Raw genomic sequence first — 6471 nt, 5'->3', positions numbered from 1 at the left:
GGAAATAGTACACAAAAAGTGTTTCAAACTTCCACTTTTGTCATTTGGGTGATGACGACTACGAACAAATTTAGGTAGACGAAACATGTATGAAAACGTAGCTAGTGATTTGTTTGTTGTGATTTAGTTATGACCTGAATTAAGGGCACAACCTGTAAATAACTAATTACGACATTAACATAACACCTTTTTACCAGACTATGTGAAACGTCTGAAGTTGAAAAATGAATGAGGACTAGAAGAGACAAACGGGTTCACTTTCTAACTTTTTTATTCTAACAGAATTGGGTTAAGGAGCAATTTTCTCTTAATAGTCACGTCTTTTACTCTGAAATACGCCAAAAATTAAAGTTGTAGGAATTTGTGAAACTATCGTAACACCGAGACTGAAATATTAAAGTTGACGACATATGACCGCGTTTCAACATGTCTTTTTTTAGAGATTTGGATTGACAAACACATTTCTTTTCGTTCTCAGTCTAAAAGTTTGTTATGAATTACGCCACAAGCTTAGAAAAACATAATCTCAGAACTTCCTTAAAAAGCGGACAATATGTAAACATTTATCACTTTTGAATATATTTTTGTCAGAGTAGCATCAAGAAACAACTGTTCTCTGATTCTACTTTCTATTGTAACGTTCCTGATAATACACAAACAATTTCAAAAAAGAAAAAAAAGTTTTGAGGCTGTATGTCAGGATGATAAAGTATTATTACTGACAGCACATTTTGACATAATTTTTTTTTTACAGAACTAGATCAAAAACACATATTCTCTTATTCGGTATTGTTAGAATACGACAAAAAGTTTTTTTTATATAAGGTACAAAAAGATTGTGAAAATACCTGGTCCAGGAAATTGTTACATTTTATAATAACAATTTCAGATAAATTTGTATTATGTAACTTTTTAACGTTGGTTTAAACATTTATTGCATAAATTTGTAAATGTGTTACAGTATATTCAGGAAAGCGAGGATGTCTGGTATTTTATACTCTGAATATTTGTAATCATGTTTGCTCCTTGTTTTCAAATTATTACCAGTGTCTCTTCACAGTGCAGAAATGGAGCATTTTTCTGATTTTTTTTTAATTGCGAAAATACAAAATACTATAAAACAATTGTACACTGTGTAAACACTGTTGTAGTACTGAAAATAAATAGATTTGCAGTTTTCTTCTGACTCTAAAACATCTGACGTGTAACTTTATTTATTACTGTACCAGTATTGTAAAATAACCCGCGCTTCGCACGGAATATACGTACGTACGTACATGCAGACAGTACGTGTCAACTAGTGTGTCTAGTTGATTTCCGTATGTACACGTGTTCTTGCAATTGAACAGGCCGGTGAGGGCGTGGCGACACGGCGTATCTCATATAGTCGAAACTAAATATTACCTATTACAATCATTTCAAATTAACGAACACATTCTTAAAGTGCGTGTTTTCTCACTAACGCTACAACAGAAAATAAGTTCACTCCATAGGCAAAAAAAACCCCGCGCATCACTTAAATACCCTCGCGTCGGTCTTTTTTTCGTATTTGTTCAGCCCATGCAGTCTGCAGATCCGGGGAAAAACACAAAAATAACCCTCCCTACATTAATTGCTACTTCGTTGAAAGACAACTGTACATGTACAGCCAATCATTCAGCAAATGACATCTGCCACCCCCCCCCACCCCCCCACACATATATATACACTTGTTCGAAAGTACTGAACAAAAAGAACAGTAACTGCCATAGTAGCTTGAGCGACGGGTTTTATAAGAATTAAAAAAAAAATCACGTCGTCGCACCACTTTAGATAAAATGTCCTGACCAGAAACAATTCTTTTCTTTTTCTTTTTTCTTTTTTTCTTTAATCTTAGCTGTGATTCATACCACAGTGTATACACAAATGATCGCAAAAAAAAGCTTTTACTCCCGACAAAAAAAATGAATCATTATATTTACACAGGATAATAACATTGACAGATGTGTCATCTACTGCAGAAATGAGAGAAAGAAATCTGATTTAGAATACCCTGTGGGTATGTATGAGTCTTCGTACAGGGATCATCTGTTGCTAAAAAGCGAGTGCTTCTTTCCCTTCCATTTCAAGCGGCCTTTGAAAATATCTCAAATAATGAGCTCAATTTCCTTCACCATATATCACCGACTGAAACTGTCTCTATTCCGACAGAGCATGACCATTATATGATAAATGTAGTATGCGCCTAGACAATTATTAACTGTCGGTTTAATTTTGTTCAAAAATCTAAGACCCGTTCTCAGTTAAAATAAAGGAAAACAATCCATTTTCACTACAATTTTTTGAAATATGGGTAAAAAATAAACCAATACAATTGCTTAGAAATAATGTTTTAGCTCATTGGATTACTGTGTTAGCGCTGACTCATGATATTACTGGGTTAGCGCTAACTCGTGAGATTACTGGGTTTGTGCTAACTCATGAGATTACTGGGTTAGCGCTAACTCATGAGATTACTGGGTTAGCGCTAACTCGTGAGATTACTGGGTTAACGTTAACTCGTGAGATTACTGGGTTAGCGCTAACTCATGAGATTACTGGGTTAACGCTAACTCGTGAGATTTTGTTTTTATAAGAAGAACCAGGAACAAGTTTTCGTATTAATTGCAAATATATTTATGTGGATATTTAAAAACGTTTTAATTAGTTCCCAACGAACGTTTTAACTTAGATTGTCAACTTAAAAGATGGATAAATGGATGGATGGGTAAATAGATAGATAGATAGATAGATAGACAGACAGATAGATATATAGTTAGATAGACAGACAGACAGACAGACAGACAGACAGACAGACAGACAGACAGACAGACAGACAGACAGACAGACAGACAGACAGACAGACAGACAGACAGACAGGACAGGCAGGCAGGCAGGCAGGCAGGCAGGCAGACAGACAGACAGACAGACAGACAGACAGACAGACAGACAGACAGACAGACAGACAGACAGACAGACAGATAGATAGATAGATAGCCCTTATTCTACCCGTTTCTCGAGTTCTTCAACATAAAATAGCTCTTACAGAGAAAGCACAGCGAATTACCCTTTATCGATAATAAACAATGACTATTTATAAGGTTGTCTTTTAGTATTTTAAGTAATCATGTCACAGTTGAAGTGTATCTTCATTATTCTTAAAATATATGTCCTTGTCAATATATTTCAAAACCTAGAGTTATTAATCGACTATTTTTTATAAACAAATGAATGTTACTCATATCCTGTCGGTTTGACGTTACATTTCCACCCAATGTCCAACCACAGAGTGTTCAAATAGCGGAGATGACAATAAATATTAGATTACCGCACGACCAACATTTTCTAAAATTATAGAGTTTTAGAAAAATTTCTGAAAGCCATTTTGCTCGAGGTCATGACAGTTTTCGTTTCGAATTTCCCATAAAAGCTAGCCATAAAACATGGCCAATCTGTGTGTTTTAGATTGATCGATAAAAATACACATTCAGTATATCAGCATTCATGTAAAGGAATATTTATCAAAATTACCTTTGCATTCAAAGTCATTAATATTTTTGTAATATAGTTCTGAAATTGTATTTTAGGCCCTTAAGTGTCAAAACAAAACCACGACTACATATTATAAGGCTTGTTCAATAAAGAACAACAAATTTATGTATTTATTTATTTCCGTCTGCTCTACTTCCTGTCCAAAAAGACAAAACGAGAGACAATACGTGGAAAATAATGAATGTTGTTGAAAGATTTTAATTTTTGTTGAAAAAGTATTACAATTTTTTTCAAGAGGATAAATATTAATAATCGTATCATGAACTTCTCTCCACCATTTACTGCATTGACAGTATTTTGTTATATTTTCTGACATCATGTCCCCCAAACTTGACATTGTGATGAAAATTTCACAAATGTAGGTAAAAGCGATCAAATTGAACATACATTTTTGCATAAATTAGTAGATGAGTATTGCTTCAATGTTTCCAATCCAAAAGCAACTTTTAACAACCGTGAAATAAAAAAGAACATTCGTTTGAATATTTAGGCGGGAAAATGTTCGAGACTGAAAAATAAGTTACATTTTTTAGATTAGTGTATACATCCATACTCATGACGAAACATATGAATATTAAACACACATTTATAACGATTACGACTTAAAAGCTATGAAGTCGAGATTTACTGGTATTGAATCATTATTATGGTTTTTTGATGCTTGGCGTGGTAGTACACTGAATGTCCAATTTCATCATTGCCTTATCCAAATCTCGAAATCTCTTCGATTTCCTACCATGACTTGCATATAACCATTCCTTATCGACTGAAATCTTTCTCAGATTGGAATCGGATGCCATTCCACCTCGCACTCTCTTATCTGCTTGTTCTATATCTTCCTTTTGTCTCTGGCTTGGTAATACAACGTGCGACATGTGTCGTCTGAATTTCCCATGTTTAGTTTCCCGCTTCCCCCTCCTCCCCAAATCAGGCGAAGTGTGGCTCGAACTGCTACCCGATGAATATGAACATGTAGCTGGAACGTCGTCGGTTGGTGTATGACGGCTAATAACCTGGCTATACTGACCAAAAATATCCGAATTCATTGATTCCGCTTTGGGTGAGTAAGACAGAATTACTTTGGCCTGTGTTCGAGCCTGCTGCACAGCACATACATTTTTCTTCACCGGAGTAATTTTGTTGATGGTTGTATTCCCACATGCAATTTGCTGTAAACGTCGTCGAAAATTTGTATTGATGTAACTGTAAATGCAGGCATTGATTAGGGAATTGAAATAGATCATCCAGGAGAACAGTCGAACGAAAATCAAAACCAAGGAATGAGAATTTCCGGATAGTCCAGCGATCCCTACTGTTACAACCAACAGATGATAGGGCGTTACAAGTACGATTAAAACGGTAACAATAAGCAAAATGGCCTTGGTTAGACGTTTTTCCAATGTAACATTTGTAGGTGGTCGACTCACTGGTACCTGTGAGGCACTATCGATGTTAGGAAATTCCGCGTTCTCATTTTGTTGGCCGGAAACAGTCATTACTTGTGGGCATTGTGATGGAGGGGAAAGATGATGACGGGGTTGCAGACCATTGCCTTGCCAATCTGCAATGCGTTTTGAACGTTGTCGAGCTGTGCGGAAAATCTTTAAATTCGCGTACAAAATTATTAACAAGGGAAAGGAGAAACTTGCAACGAATAGAAAGACGGAAACAGAACGGTTCCTTCCCTCCTGTAAATGTAAAAAACAAGTATTGAGATAACCATTGTACCTGTATCCTGAATTCGTTATAAGAGGTACTGCAGCACAAAGAAGACCGTACGACCAGGAACAAGTGATCATCGTGATAGCCCGACGGGGTTTCAGCAACGATTTGTACTTTATCGGTTGTAAAACGCAAATGTACCTGTCGATGCTGATAACCACTACGTTACTCAGTGTCACGGTGAACAGAGCAACCGACGAGTATCCTTGGAACACGCAGAAACTATCTACAGATTCCCGAGAAGTTGAAAGATTGACCACGATATTTGACGGCAGAAGTATAGCTCCAATACACAAATCCGAAATAGCGAGACTCAGCGCGAAGTATGGAGCCACCACCCTCTTTGCTTTTAAAATCTGGATTTTCATAATTGCGATGATTATCAGTACATTCGCGACAACTATTATCGGAAAGGTGGCTCCTAAAACAACAACATAAAATACATCGCTAGTTCCGTGCTCCCGGTGTGAGTGACAACCACTGCAGTTGTTCGCCCCTGTAGAGTTATTTTCTACTGTTGATCCCATTTTCCGTGATAATCGTACCAGCAAAAATCCAAAATGGAAATATCTTCGCAAGTGACCTTAATGGGGGAAGATTCTTGAAATCTGTTGACTCATTATGGCTTGATAGTCCTCATTTTCGTCCACTCCTGCAACTATAGTAGTTGTAATGCTACACAGATGGTCCATCTGCCGGCATTGCTTTCCTACATACACGTATGATGCATATTTGATGGACTTTAGTTCTGTGATAAAATACAATCATTCTTATAGGAAGCCGCTTTCTCCCTTAAGCTATATGAAAACACCACGTGACTGTAACCATAGAGATCTGACGACAATACAACTGTAAAGTGAGTACGTATGGCTTTATGTGATGTACATTTTACACTTCAGAAATATACAAGCGACGGGGTAAACATAATTTGAAGGAAAAAAATATCCATGATAATTCAAAACGAGACGAAAGTACGATTTATAATGATGTTGTCTACATTTTATTGTTGACAGGTCCACGTGTGCTTTCCTCATGTTAATAGTTCGTTTATTTCAATCACCTGCTATTACATGTGAGTGCGTGTACATGCATGTGACGTTACATAATTATGCACGCTTTCATATTAAGTACATAAGATATACACTTGTATTGCCATGTGCAAATCTACAACGTGACCGA

The sequence above is a fragment of the Glandiceps talaboti genome, chromosome 11, assembly GCF_964340395.1.
Source record: "Glandiceps talaboti chromosome 11, keGlaTala1.1, whole genome shotgun sequence".
Classification (NCBI taxonomy): domain Eukaryota; kingdom Metazoa; phylum Hemichordata; class Enteropneusta; family Spengelidae; genus Glandiceps; species Glandiceps talaboti.
The sequence above is the reverse complement of the archived record's forward strand: the minus strand, read 5'-3'. Positions refer to the sequence as shown.